This window comes from Myotis myotis, unplaced genomic scaffold (assembly GCF_014108235.1).
Source record: "Myotis myotis isolate mMyoMyo1 unplaced genomic scaffold, mMyoMyo1.p scaffold_m19_p_14, whole genome shotgun sequence".
NCBI lineage: Eukaryota > Metazoa > Chordata > Mammalia > Chiroptera > Vespertilionidae > Myotis > Myotis myotis.
The window spans coordinates 518,615-534,539 of record NW_023416318.1 but is presented as its reverse complement, the minus strand read 5'-3'; the positions used below and the strand labels follow the sequence as shown (position 1 = coordinate 534,539).

Genomic DNA, 15,925 nt, shown 5'->3' with positions numbered 1-15,925 from the left:
TAAATAACCAATGGATCAAAGAAGATATGAAAAAAGAAATCAGACAATACTTAGAGATGAATGAAAATAATGATACAATATTCCAAAACTTATGGGATGCAGTTGAAGTAGTGCTTATGAAGGGGCGAGGGCTATGCCCTCCATCTTACCTTGGCCATGTGCTCAGGAAAGGCTTCTTCCCGGAAGCCCAAGCCTCTGCTACTCTGCTAGCCACACCCAGGACTTCTTTAAACTAACCAATGACAATCAAGGGACGTGTGCATCATAGATATGACCACATCCTGTGTAACAAGACCCGACTTGCACCTGGCCAATCGGCAGGGCCCACAGTCATCTCTCCTCCCCTCACTCCATCCCCCTATTAAAACACCTTTTTTCTCATGGGGCTGGCACTCTTGCCTCGCCGTTTTGTGGGTGGAGGCTGGGAGCCAGACCCGGGTCTATAATAATAAAAGACTCTTTGCTTTTGCATTGGACACGGCTGGCTCCCTGGTGTGGTCTATTGGGGATCTTGAAATCTGGGCATAACATTTGGGGGCTCATCCGGGATCCCCAAGACCCTCGAGGGACCCCCATCAGGAGAGTCTGACTGACCGCGGTAAGTGTCTGTGTCTGTGTGTTCTGTATCTGTCCTGTGTGAGCTCACTTCTGAAATTCTGTAAGTACCCGTAATGATCTAAGTGGACGCACTGGGGGATCATGGGCGGGAGGAGTCGGGGGACGCCTCGATCCTCCATCTGGAGGGGTGTAGTTTTGCTTCTGCGGAGTCGGAAGGTCTGTAGAAGCCCCTCAATCTGAGAATAGGCGGGTCTCTCCCGCTGGTTGGCGCGCAGCCATCGTCTAGCTTTCGGTTTTTGCTTCCATGGAGTTGGAAGGCTGTATTTTCAGGCCCTCTTAGTTTTCTGTGTTTGTATGTTTTTTCTGTGGACTTACTGGACGGACTCAGAGTGCTCCTTTGGGTATTGTGATTGATCATTTCAAGGAGATTGGGGGAGGCTGTAGAGCTCCCTCAGGAGTTGGGAAATTGTTAGGAATTGAATGGATTATTTAAACTCTGAATGAATGTCTGGTGAAAGTGTGTGAGTGTGGAGGGAGGTGGCCTGCCCTCTCCCCTCCTTTGTGTGGCTATCTGAGTATGCCTAGTATGAAGTCTAGATGATAGAAGTTAATCTATTAATTGAAAATGCCTTATATTTTATTTGAAATGTATCCTTAAATGTAAAAGTATTGATTTGAAAAATGCTAAGTATTTAATTTGCTACCTAAGATTTAAAGCTCTGAAAGTTTAAGGTCTCTTTTCTTGCCATTAAAAAGTTTATTTTAGTGGAGGGAGGGGTAGACACGCCCTTCCCCTAGCATGCAGGTAATCTATTAAGCATGACTTTGGGAAAAATACGCCATCTGAGTCATTTGCTGAAACTTCCCCCAAAGCAGAATGTGGGGGAAGGGAAGAAAGAAGCCCACGTGGCCATCCAATATGGACGTCACTCCCCAAGAAATCCACTTCTTAGCCTCATCTTCACCATCTTTATCTTTTTTTTCCAGCTAATGACTTAATGCATCCGGGATTTCTGTGCATATGTAAAGGGAAAAGGCCAGTTTAAAAATGAGTGCGCATAGTTTTGAGCTATACTTGACCTTTTGCTGTGTACAGAATAAAAACCCGAGACTGTTTTGGCCTTAAAAATGGTGGAGATGAACCTGACAAAGACATCCAACCTCCTCAGTTGCCACAGTTCAGGGTGACCTTGAGGGCTATTTGGTGAGAGCTCTTTTGAAACTTCCCGCTCTGAGGCAAGTACCATCAGGAAGTTGATAGTCAAGTTTACATGTGAATAGCTATGGGTTTGCTTCTTGACTTCCCCAGCAGGAAAATTGTGACCATTTTGAAATTTAGCAGCTATGCCAGGCCTATTGGCTGGAAACTTAAAACTTTTAAGTTCAAATCATCTATGGGGCAGGAAGTGTACTTGCCTCGTGGATTTATTTTTATGCCAAAGTCTTTAAGAGGGACTGATAGCAGTAATCCAATTTCTAAAGTAAAGTATGATTATTTCAGGTAGAAACTGGTTTCATACTGATCCTAGAGGGCTCCAGTTCAGTGTTCTGGAGACCCAGGACATGCGTAAGTATAACCTATGTTCTAGATAAAGTGTTTACCCAAGGCTGTGGTTTAAATTGTATGCTGTCTCTGCTTCTGTAAATTGATCTGTCCTTATTGCTTAAATATGTATCTTTGTTGTTTAAAATTGTTTAACTAGTGAAATTTCTGTGTCTCTTAAAAAAATTTTTTGAATGTACTGCTAATCTGTGGAATGTTAATTATTTACATGTCACCTAAAAATTAAGGCTAAGAGTTCTAACTAACTGGAAAGCATGGCTTTGGTGTGATGGAAGGAAAGAGAAATGTTAAATGGATGGTAGACCAGTGAGCTGGGACTGGTCACTGGTGGTGGATTGTGAGAAGGGCTGGACGCAGCCTAACTTCTCCTTCCTTGGTACCCCTGAAATGTCAGAGGGTACTTCTGGCCTTGGTTTTCCAATGTGTTTAGTCTATCGATTTTGTTGTTTCGCCAAAATCCTCTTGAAGGACATTGAATGGTTCTTTCCTTCCTCTTAACTTTTGGGGGATTGTGTGAATGGATTACTGATGTAGATTATCAAGGATCTCTAAGGGACTTGTCCTGTATCTGGAGGAATGGCTTCTAGATGGTATTCACCATCTCTGAGACTTCTGTAGGGAAGTCAAAACTCGGACTGGCTAAGGGTTCGAATCTGGCCTATCTTTTAAAAAGGTAGAAAAGAAGCATTCCTAGGCAGTTTTCTACTGCCTCTGTTCAGGGACTTGTTCTGTATCTCGACACAACTGAAACTGATTTGTTGGTGTTTTGTGGTATAAATGTGGCATGCACCTCAAAGTTCTTAATGGGGAATGTATCTACTTATCGTGTCTATTTCGTCTTGATTTCCTTGTTCAATATGAGTACCGTTTCTATCTGGATGAGACATAGGTCAAGAATCCTGTCCTGGGATGTGGGAAAGGGAGGCCCCCACATCTGTTCCTGTCAGGCCCCCATCAGGGGACTTGGGCGGTGTTCCTGTTATCTGCTCAAGATCCCAAGACTGTAAAAGTACTTGTTCACTGAAAGGGTGTAAGTGTAAATGTTTATTTGATGTTTGTATGTCTACTTGGGTATAATTATTTGTTCATGTAAGTGTGTAAGTCTGTGGAAAAAAAGGCACACACTTGATTTCTTTAAGGCTGAGTGCTCTGACCGATAGCAAAGTGCCCTGAGCAGCTGCCCAAGGGTGCTTGCTCTGTCAGAGGTGGAATCTGCCTGCCTAACTAGTAAACATCTCTGTCTGTTTGTTTGCTGGGAACTTTGATTTGCTATGTGATATTCTGTGCTGGGTTGGGATTTTGGAATTCTGGGATAGATTTAAAAGGTATTTGTGGCTTTTCTAGTCTGGTTGGGACATTTAGGGATGGGGCTCACAGTTCCTCAGGGCAGAGATTTTATGGGCCCTTCCCCCTGCCTGTGCTGAATTAAATAATACAGGCCAGTGTCATTTGGCTTGCTGGTTAAAGGAAGACAATGGGCCTTAGAATCTGTAAAGGTGGGTGGGAATGAAGCTGGTCAAATGTACTGAAAGGGTTTGGTACCTGTTGCTGCTAGAAAAGGAGGGGCTGATACCCCCTTCTAGCCCACTCCCTTGAAAGAGGCCTGGTTGCTGCTCTGCCACAAAGGGAACTGGTAGAAAGGCAAGAAAGCAGAGTACTGTAATTAATAAACAGGGTTACCTAGAAGCCATCAGGACTTTGAAGTTCTCCAAGAGAGGAGGAATCTGACTCGGAGACTGGCGGGGACTGGGTGGCTCTCCTATCATGTTTGGCAGGCCACCCCCTATAAAACCCTTTTCTTTAACTATCTCTTTCCTTGAGAGGGCTCCAGAGGGCGCACGAGGACATTTGGCAGCACCTCCATGCCATCTACGAGACCGGCCCAACCCCAACTCCTCATCAGCACAGACCAGGAGATCGGGTCTACGTCAGAAGGCACCGCCGGGAGACCCTAGAGCCACGTTGGAAGGGTCCCTACACTGTGGTGCTGACAACCCCCACCACTCTCAAGGTAGACGGTGTCGCCACCTGGGTCCATCACACTCATGTCTGGTCAGCAGTCCCATCCGTGCAATCAAAGCAACCCACTCAAGCTCAAGCTATGGCGTGCTCGACCTGCCTGATTCTGGTAACATTGCTCGCGATCACTCCTGCCACCTGGAGCCCCCACAATACTGTGTAATAGACTTAGATAATGCCTGCATCTTCATGGACATGGCTCCAAGGAGACAAGGACAATTTATAGGATCACATGTTTAGTAGCAGAAGATTTGGCTGCCTGAAGCGGCCATGATGCCAATATTATGTTTCATTGTATTGATATGTTGTATTAACCTTCAATTCTCTTACAGGTTTAAATGTAGCTGTAGCTGTGGACCAGTGATGGTCTACAGTCCTTAGTAGTCTTTGGAAATAACTGGCAAGTGTCCAGTCTCCCACACTGAGGGATATTGTTATAGCTATGTATGTTGGCTATCCTGGAAGGGGACTGTGTGGGGTGAACCCCAAAAGTAAAGGGTGTCTAGCTGCCAAGAGGGCAGGTGCCCAACTGGGCAGGGAAGGGTGCCCATCAGGTTTTGGTCACTGTTGAGAGACAGTTGGCAGTTGGCAGCCTGTGTACTGCTTGCAGGTCTGCGTGACCATGCCCATGTCAGGGGTAGTAAGCTGGAAAAGGCCTGTTTAGAATAGAAGGTCTGTATGTATATTACATATGATTAAAACAGACCTTGCCCTGAAAAAAAAAAAAAAAAAAAAAAAAAAGAATAGAAGGTCTAAGACATGGTTATGCATAGAAAGAAAGTTTAATCCCAACAATTACTATTTTGTTATAACTCTGAAAAATCCATGAAAAGGAATTGGCAAGGAAAGTCAGAAAATCTTAGAGTAGATCAGTATGTTTTTCTCCTTATGTAATTCCTCCGAAATCTGGCAATGCTAAATAAGTCATGGCAATACATTTCTTTGCATAGTTCAATAAGACTGGTTCCTAATAGTGGTTTTATTAATGGAAAACTTTGACTGGAGTATCATGTTTTGAAGAGCCCTGTCTGAGCTCTAAAGACTTGAAGCCAGTAAGAATGCCACGAAGAAAACCTGGTATCCTGCTTGGGAGCCCTGAGGATGGCTGGCGCTGGAGCATCAGGCCGATGCCCTACCATCACTGGCGGTTGGTAAGAGCAGAAGGGGAGCAGTAAAGATGCCTCTGTGTCCCTGCGGAACCCCCACACACTCTGGGCCACAACGCATAGGAGGGCTACTGAGATGGGCCTTAAAGCCTGGAGCATGGGCTCAGGTGGAGTTGCTACAGGTGAGGGATTCACCTAACTCAGCAGATACTGCAGGCAGGCCTAATGGCAGCTGGATGGCTTGGCTTCCTGGCTCTACGGGGCACATTAAAATTCAACCATGAGATTCCAGCAAAGGTAGTCAGTTACCATTCTTGTTGTGTTTATGCAAACATCAGGATAGTAGATAAATTAATCTTGATTTGGCTTTTTAATAGCCATGGAGGAATTTTAAGAAGAAAAATCCTATTTCAATAGGAATTGTTAAAGCTAAAATGGTTTCTTTCCCTTCCACCGAACCATTTGTTAAGCATATAGGGATAGTTCAATTGATAGTTCTATGTGCCCAGTACAGGCCTCTACCAATGGTGGAATAGAAATGCAGTCCGTCTCATGATTGAGCCAGAAGTTCCAAGACAAAGGGGGGAATGAAGGGACGAGGGCTACGCTCTCCATCTTACCTTGGCCATGTGCTCGGGAAAGGCTTCTTCCCGGAAGCCCAAGCCTCTGCTACTCTGCTAGCCACACCCAGGACTTCTTTAAACTAACCAATGACAATCAAAGGACGTGTGCGTCATAGATATGACCACATCCTGTGTAACAAGACCCGACTTGCACCTGGCCAATCGGCAGGGCCCACAGTCATCTCTCCTCCCCTCACTCCACCCCCCTATTAGAACCCCTTTTTTCTCATGGGGCTGGCACTCTCGTCTCGCCGTTTTATTGGTGGAGGCTGGGAGCCAGACCCGGGTCTATAATAATAAAAGACTCTTTGCTTTTGCATTGGACACGGCTGGCTCCCTGGTGTGGTCTATTGGGGATCTTGAAATCTGGGCATAACACTTACAGAGAAATTTATAGTTGTAAATACCTATATTAAGAAAGATCTCAAATTGTAACCTCAATATTCTATGTTAGACACCAGAAAAGGAAAATCAAATTAAACCTAAAGCAAACTAAACCAGAAGGAAGGAAATATTGAAGAGGTGAGCAGAAATTAATGAAAGAGAATTGGAAAAATATATACAAAATTTATTAAACCAAAACTCGGTCCTGTGAAATCTCAACAAAACTTTAGCTAATGTATCAAGAAAAAAGAGGGAAGACTCAAATCCAGAATTAAAGAGGGGACATATTTACTCACCATACAAAAGTCAAAAGGATTACAAGTGAATATTAGTGAACATGCCAATAAATTAGATGACTTAGATGAAATGAAAAAATAGTTAGAAAGATACAAACTACCAAAATAGCCTCAAGATGACAACCTGAATAGGCCTATAACAAGAGATTGAATTCATAATAAAAAGAACTACACACAAAGAAAAGTCCAGGCCCAGATAGCTTCTCAGCTGAATTGCACCAAACATTTAAAAGAGAATTAATACCAATTCTTTACAAACTCTTCCAAAATATAGAAGAGAAGGAAACACTTCCCAACTCATTCTATGAGGCCAGTATTAATCTTATACCAAAACCAGACAATACATCACTATAGAGCAATATCTCTTATGGACACAAAAGTTTCCAAAGAATACCAGACAGTATCCAAATACATAAAAGTAATTACATACCATGACCACGTGGGATTTATTCCAAAAGTTAATTAATATAATATACCATATTAATAGTAAAAAGAAAAACCACATGATCGTCTTGAAATGGAATTTTTGAACTGGAACCCAGATTCTTTGTCCGTCGGAATCGAAGAATGAATGAATACATGAACAGAAAGTGGTATAGCAAAGGGGGAAATTTATTGAAGAACAAGTACAGACTCCAACGTGGGGAGAGGGAAAGAGTCCCACAGAATGGACTCCCACGTAGGGAAGGGGGAAACGGTCCCACTGAGTTCCTTTTCTCTATGGATTATAAAGGCTGCAGATCCTGGTGCCTTGATATCCCCTCTGATTGGTCACTATTCCCTTAGACTGGTTACTATAGTAATTCCTGAATTCAAAGGTCAACCTCACATGGGACATGTGAGGTTCTCTCCCCACCCCTTCCTTATTGTTTTCCTATTCCCTTTGGGCTTTCTTCTTCTCCTCCTGGATGAAGGGTTTCCTTCTCTTTATTTTGTAAATATAGACCTTTTGCTGTTCCCAGCTCCCTCATTCTATGGAAATATACCTGTTGCAGCTTTTCAGCTTCCTTATTCTACGGAAATATACCCTGTGCTGCTCTGCAGCCCTGTGCTTCCTCTACAGTACCCTTAATTTCTAAAATTTCCTAAACCTATTCTATTTTACCCCTAAAATTCCTGTTTCAGTCTCAATGGACACAGAAAAAGTGACAAAAATCTAACACCATTTCATGGTAAAAACACTAAATAAACTAAGAATAGGAGAAAACTCTTCAACCTGGTAAAGGGTATCTACAAAAACTCCTACAGGTAACATCATACTTAATGGTGAAAAATTGGATGCTTTCCTCCTATGATAAGGAGCAAGATAGGGATGCCCACTTTTACCACTTCTAGTCAACATTGTACAGGAGCTTTTAGGGCAATTGGACAAGAAAAATAAATAAAAGACATCCAGATAGAAAAGAAAGAAGTAAAATTATCTTTATTTACAAATGACATGAATTTATATATAGGAAATCCTAAGAAATCCACTATAAAACAACAACCCTATTAGAACTAATAAACAAATTCAGCATGGTTGCAGGATATAAGACCAATAAAAAAATAAATTATATTTCTATATAGTTGCATTGAACAATCCAAAAATGGAATTAAGAAAACAATTCCACTTCAATAGCATCAAAAAGAATAAAACACTTAGGAATTAATTTAACAAAAGAAGTGTAAAACTCATACCCTGAAAACTATAAAAATATTGTTGAAAGAAATTAAAGATCTAAATAAATGGACAAACATCTCATGTTCCTGGATTGAAAGACTTAATATGGTTAAGATGACAACACTCCCCAAAGTTATCTATGGATTCAATACAATCTCTTTCAGTGGACTTCTTGGTAGAAATTGACAAGGTGATTCTAAGAAAGTTTAAGGGAATCAGAATAGCCCAATCTTGAAAAAAACAAAAGTAAGAGGACTCAAACTTCTCAATTTCAAAACTTACTATAAGACAACAGTAATAAAGACAGCATGGTACTGGCAGGTGGATAGATATAGAGACTAATGAAATATAATTGGGAGTCCAGAAATAAAACCATGTGTCCCTTATCAACGAATTTTTTAATAAGAATACCAAGATCATTCAATGGGGAAAAAACAGTCTGTTCAACAAATGGTGCTGGGAAAAATGGCTATACACATGCGAAAGAATGAAGTTGGACCCTAACTCAAACCACATACCAAATTAACTCAAAATAGATAAAATATTTAAAAGTAATACTTTTAGAAGAAAACATAGAATAAAACTTTGTGACCTTGGATTTGGCAATGAATATTTAGTTATGACACCAAAAGTGTGAGCAACAAAATAAAAAATAAATAATTGGGTTTCATTAAAATGTAAAACTTTTGCGCCGAAACCGGTTTGGCTCAGTGGATAGAGCGTCGGTCTGTGTACCTGGGTTGCGGGCACATCCACAGTGGGAGATGTGCAGGAGGCAGCTGATCGATGTTTCTCTCTCATCGATGTTTCTAACTCTCTATCTCTCTCCCTTCCTCTCTGTAAAAAATCAATAAAATATATATAAAAAAAATGTAAAACTTTTGTGCTTCAAAGGGCTCCATTGATAAAGTGAAAAGAAACCCCACAGAATGAAAGAAAATATTTACCAATCATGTATCTGATAAGGAACTTATACTGGAATGTATAAAGCATTTATATGACTCAATAGTAAAAAGACAAATAACCCATTTTATAATGGGCAATAAAAATGAATACACATTTCTCCAAAGAAGCTATACAAATGGCCAATGAACTTGGAAATATGCTCAACAACATCAGTTATCAGGAAAAGGCAAATCAAAATCACAGTAAGATACTGCTTCACATTCAGAATGGCTAGAATCAAAATGTCAGAGAAAACAAGTGTTGTCAAGAAGCCTGAGAAATCAAACCCTCACACATTACTGGTAGAAATATAAAATGGTACCACCATTTTGGAAAAGAGTCTGGCAGTTCTTCAATCAATTATACATACAGTTACCATAAGGCCCAGCAATTCCATATCTATCAGTAGCTATATATCCAAGAGAAATGAAAACATGTCTAGATAAAGACTTATATACAAATATTCATAGTACCACCATTCATAATAGCCAAAAGGTGTAAGCAACCCAGTTTCTATTGTGGCAGGATAGTAAGAAACTAGGAAAATTCCCCGGCAAGAGGAATGGGGAAACTCAGACAAGAAATTTAAACAAAGCCAAACAGTTTGGGCAGCTTGCAGCCAGCTTGTGAATTGCAAGACCTTACCTCCCCACAACCAAGGACACGTAAGAGCAAATGATTTGTATCTCCACTCCCTAGTCAGAGAATACTTAGCTTAAATCACCCTGGGCTGGGAAAATAGAGAACAAAGACCTAATTAATGCCACGTGTGCCAGCTAAACCCAAGGACAGAGGAAGTTGGGGAATAAACAACAAAAGCCCCATTAAACCAGACAGACCTAAGATAACAGTAAAACAGACCAAAGAACAATCCCAAACTCCCCTATAAACTCATTTTGATGCACCAGCATATTAAAAATGCACCTGAAAAGCTGATGAATAATTTACTGAAACCCTCCTTTACTAGTAAGATTCTCACCTGCAGGAAAAAAAAAAAAAAAGGATAAAAAGCCCCTAGGACAGTGGGCGGCAAACTCATTAATCAACAGAGCCAAATATCAACAGTACAACAATTGAAATTTCTTTTGAGAGCCAAATTTTTTAAACTTAAACTATATAGGTAGGTACATTGTTATTAACTTAATTAGGGTACTCCTAAGCTGGCCTTTGCTAAAAACGTCCTCATTCTGATTGAGGTATGTTCGCTGAGGTTGGCCCCTTCCAACTCTCCCATCCATACTAGTCTTGTATACTTGTTTCGTCTATCTCCTTTCGTTCATCCTCTCTATATGTCCAAACCCTCTCAACATACCTTTCTCAATCCTCGACACTACATCTTCTTTCACTCCACAACGTTCCCTAAAATTAACTTAATAAACTTTTCTTAAAGTTTTAAGTCAACTTCACACTGTACGTGCGCGCCTGCACGTGGTATTGTGTGGAAGAGCCACGCTCAAGGGGCCAAAGAGCCGCATGTGGCTCGCAAGCCTCGGTTTGCTGACCACTGTCCTAGGACACAGACTCAATACAAGGCCCCTTCCTGGGCATGAACTTTTTATTTGTAAGGGTCCCCACAAGACACGCTGCCAGGGGATCAGTGGGCAGTGGCAGCTCCACCTGGCTCACCCCCTGATCTTGCCTCTAAGGCCCCCTTGGCTCACTTCTTTGCTATAACATTTCTAGAGAACCAAAGCAGAGTACCACCTACCAGGGGTGGGCAAACTTTTTGACTCGAGGGCCACAATGGGTTCTTAAACTGGACCGGAGGGCCAGAACAAAAGCATGGATGGAGTGTTTGTGTGAACTAATACATGTTAACACTGCTGCTGGTGAAGGAGCGGAGGGGAGAGCAAGAGAACCCTCCGCTCTTTCGGCTCCGCGGGCCGGCTAGAACAGCCGAACGGGTCGGATCCGGCCCGCGGGCCATAGTTTGCCCACGGCTGACCTAGGCTCTCCCCTGTGTTCTCCTACCCCAATTTCTTCCTTTATTTCATTGTCCTCAGCATTAATAAACATACTCTCAAATCCATCTGGACTCGTATTGTGAAATCTTTCCTACATGAAGTCAAGGACCCACACACTACAGGCTGGCCTGAGGCTGACCTGCTCTGGGCCCCTGTCGGGTAACACTATTGATGAATGGAAGAACTAAATGTGGTATATTTATACAATGGAGCATTATTCATCTTTAAAAAATGAATGAAATACTAATGCATGCTATAAGCATGGATAAATCTTGAAAGCACTATGCTAAGTGAAAGAAGCCACTTGCAAAAGACCACACATTGTTTGATTCCACTTACATGAAATGGTCACAATAAGAAAGTGTATAGAAACAGGAAAATAGATTAATGGTTGTTTAAAGGCAGGGGGGGCAGAGATGAAACATAGGGAGGAAATAACTAAAGGGCATAGGTTTCTCTTGGTCGTGACTAAAGTATTTAAAAATTGACCATGGTGATTGTTTCACGTCTATGGATATGCTGTATTGTACCCATTTAAATGGGTGAATTCTATAGTTTGTGAATTATATCTCAATAAAGCTGTCTTTAAAAATAACCAGCTTCCTGACTGAAGGTAGGACCAGCGTGGTGTCTAGTTCATGCTTGAGAGGTCCCTCTGTGATCAGATGAGACCACATTCTTGCTCAGTTCCTTCACCTGGTATTATCTAGCTTCCCTCACTCTCTATTCTGAGAGCGTGCCATAGTAAATTACAAGCACCTGAATCCCTGTCTCAGGCTCTGCTTCCAGGAAACGTGACATCAGATAGTTGGTATCAAAATCAGTTCTAGGAAGCAGACCCTAAGGAAGGTCATTGCTAAGGCACTGGGGTAGGGGTGGGGGGGCAAATTAGGTCGGGATATACAGATGGAATGCACTGGTTCATGTAATCTCTCTAGCATTTGAGAGTACCAGGGTATATCAGATACTTACTTCTGTGTAACAGATCACCCCCAAACTTCATGCTTAAAACACTAATGTATTAATTCTGACATTTTTTAATGACTTGCCATAGTGATTGTCATGTCATGGGTTGGCTGGGTAAATTTTCTGCTCCATACAATATACTAGAGGCCCAGTGCATGAATTTGTGCACGGGTGGGGTCTGGCCGGCCTGCCCCCATTGGGCCAGGCCAGCCAGGGGGAGGGGCCGAGGGCAGTTGGCTGGCTGACCCGCCCCCTGGTCAAACTCCCGGTCCTCCCAGTCAAGGGGACAATTTGCATGTTAGCCTATTATATAGCAGTGGTTCTCAACCTTGGTTACACATTAGAATCACCTGGGAATCTTTTTAAAATCCTGATTTCTGGGCCTCATCCCCTGGAAATTCTGTTTCTTTGTTACTAATGTGGCCCCACAAAGAAACAGAATTCTGGAGGATAAGGCCCAGAAATCAGGATTTTAAAAAGATTCCCAGGTGATTCTAATGTGCAGCCAAGGTTGAGAACCACTGTTATATAGGATTGTGATATAGGCATGGCCTGGTGAGTCAGCTGGGGGCCAGGCTCAGCTGGGCTTGTCAGCTGGGGTATCTTGGTTCTTCTTCATGTGACCATTTCAGGTGGCTAGCTTGACTTCCTCAGAGCACAGTGGACTCAAGGAAGCATTCTATTGGAAAGAAGAGTGACAATACCCCGCCCTGGCTGGGGGGCTCATACACCAAAAGGTTGTGGGTTTGATACTCTGGTCGGGGTGCATACAGGAGGCAACTAATGGATGTTTTCTCTCTCAAATTGATGTTTCTCTCTCTCTCTCTCTCTCTCTCTCTCTCTCTCTCTCTCAAAATCAATTTAACAAACATATCCTTGGGAGAATTTAAATTTTTTAAAAAATAAAACATTTTTAAAAAGGGACAACGCCCTGAAACCTGACCTTGGAAGCCACACTGTGTCACTTCCACCGTATTCAAAGCAGTCAAAGTCAAAACAAGTTACAGGACCAAAGAAATGTTTTCCCTTCTGGTCTATAGCCAGCGCTCAAGCTCTTCCAGGGCTCTGGAAGTATCCTGTCATCCTACTCCAGCACAATTTGCAGGTTCAGAAACTGGGTTGCTTTTTGTTTTCGTTTTTCTTGTTATTGTGACTGGGAAGGCCACCGGCATTTAGCAGACAGGAACAATCTATGCATCAAAAAGTTTTCCCAGGTCAGTTGTTGAGAAAAAAAGAAACCCTTCCATACAAAAAAACTATACTAAGAAATTGAAGAAAACACAATACTAAAATTCTAGAATGCAGATTTCTGACCTTGTGGCTAAAGATGAACTTGGTTGAACAGCAGATAGGCCATCGAGGCTCCAACCTCCTTCTGGTACCTCAAACCAGGTGCCAGATAGCATGGTAAGCCAGTTTTCCCGGACTTCCAGTGTGGGCCAATATGGCTGAGCGTTACGTTTTTGTATCTTGGAGTCTCCCATTCTTCTCAGAACCTACCTGCTTTTTAGTTTAAGCTCTGAATGCAATGTGGACTCTCAGATCACCCTCTCTGGCCCAGCCCCCACAGAAGGGGGCCCCTACAAAAGGTAAGCATTGCTTTACTACCCTCAGGTAATCCTTCTCTGACTTCAGTCTACATAGAGGTCAGAAACGATTTCTATAGGCCAGACAGGAAATATTCTAGGCTTTGTGGGTCATACACCCCTGTCAAAATTAGTTCTGCTGTTGCAGTGCAATAGCAACAAACATGTAGCCCATAAACAAATGAGCATGACCATGTTCCAACAAAACTTTATTTATGGGTAGTGAAATTTGAATTTTGTATAATTTCCATGTGGCATTTGTTCTTTTTTTAAAAAATATATTTATTGATTTTTTACAGAGAGGAAGGGAGAGGGATAGAGAGTTAGAAACATTGATGAGAGAGAAACATCGATCAGCTGCCTCATGCACACTCCCCACTGGGGATGTGACCACAACCAAGGTACATGCCCTTGACCGGACTCGAACCTGGGACCCTTGAGTCCGCAGGCCGACACTCTATCCACTGAGCCAAACCGGTTAGGGCTGTTCTTTCTTTGATTTTTTTTTCAGCCATTTAAAAAACAGACAAGCCACTCTTAGCTCATGCGTCATGTGTTTACAATGTATGTACCAGGCACTGTCGGGACTCTGTTTTGTTCTAAAAACAGTCTTTTTAGATGGATACCATTTTGTCCCCATGTTACAAATGAGGAAACTTAGACATAGAGATATTAAGCAACTCACTTCCGTGTCTTGTTCTGGAGTAGATCCAGAAGTATCCCACAGGGTCTGCCATGGATTCCATTAGGAAGAGAAATTCATGTGTATGTTCCCCACCCCATTAGTTACTTAGTCACCATCTGGTTATCAGATTTACAGTGATGGTAAAATGGGTGTGCTTTTGTTCAAGTAACCCTTGCAGTAGCCTAATGCTATGTCACAATGCCTATGTCATTCAGATGCTTCATCTTATCACGTAAGCATTGTATCATCTCACATCATCACAAGAAAGGTGAGTAGAGTACAAGATATTTTGAGAGAGCAACCACATTCACATAACTTTCATTATAGTATATAATGATAATTGTTCTATTTTGTTATTATTGGTAAACTTTTGCTGTGCCTAACTTATACATTAAGCTTCATCATAGGTGTGTATGTATAGGAGAAGCAGTATATATAGGGTTTGGTACTCCCCAAAGTTTTAGGCATCCACTCAGGGTCTTGGATGTACCCCTGTGAATGAGGGGGACTATGATCCCAGTGCGCTCCCACCACTTGTCTCCTTGTGCAGCTCCGGCTCTGCCTCTGTGGTTTCATCCTGACATGCTGCTCCCCAGCCTCAGTAACGGTGTCTGATACATCCACACCCTTCAGCTGATGCACAGCAAGCTGTCCACAGCCAGAAGGGCATTCATTTCAGGGGTAATTTGTTTCTCTTACTTTTATTTTTTTTAATATATTTTATTGATTTTTTACAGAGAGGAAGGAAGAGGAACAGAGAGTTAGAAACATCGATGAGAGAGAAACATCGATCAGCTGCCTCCGGCACACCCCCCACTGGGGGATGTGCCTGCAACCAAGGTACATGCCCTTGACCGGAATCGAACCTGGGACCCTTGAGTCCGCAGGCCAACGCTCTATCCACTGAGCCAAACCGGTTACGGCTTACTTTTATTTTTTAAAATCTTTTGAGTGCTAGGAGCATGTGAAATCTATAAAGAGAAACCAGAGGGACAGCTGTAGCCAGAGCAGATAGAAATGTCTCCAGTTTATGGTGAGAGTTTTTGCCAAAGCTTTCAAAGTCCCACCAATTCCCTGATAACCATTTTGAAAACAAAGAGTAAAAAGTAGACAAATAAGAAAAAGTAGATAAGATGAAGTTTCTTTTTAAGGCGATAAAGACTAAAATGAAAAAGAGAGGAAAAGAATCATGGTTCAAATGAATTAAACAAATTCAAATATGAACATAAATACCAACAAAAAAGTACCAAATGTCCTTTAAGAATGAATAAATCCCAAAGCCAATATAATGTGTTCAGATAATAAGAGAAACTAAAAGCTTAAGAATAGAAATTATAAATAAATAAAATAAGGAAGCTAATTAATTAAAAATGTAAAGAATTTTTTAAAAGATTGAAACAAGTAAAACTAGAAGATCAAAAACATTGAAGACAAAATAGTTATTCCAAAAAAAAAAAAAAAAAGATTAAAGGGAGAAAAACAGAAAAAAGATTAAAAATCAAACACAATGTTAGAAAAATAAAATATTTTAAAATTGCATTTAAAAGAAAAGTTTCTTATAAAGTGAAA

General features: G+C 41.6%; 1 long non-coding RNA gene across 2 annotated transcripts; it reads left to right on the top strand.

The window, feature by feature from the left end:
• Nucleotides 1–396: 396 nt before the first annotated feature.
• On the top strand, nucleotides 397–4,892 carry LOC118669347. 2 transcript variants are annotated; one of them, XR_004971970.1, is made up of 2 exons: nucleotides 397–598; nucleotides 3,954–4,892. It is a non-coding gene; the product is annotated as an uncharacterized LOC118669347 (long non-coding RNA). The 2 variants fall into 2 exon arrangements; XR_004971969.1 differs by having other exon boundaries at nucleotides 3,944–4,892.
• The last annotated feature ends 11,033 nt before the right edge of the window (nucleotides 4,893–15,925 follow it).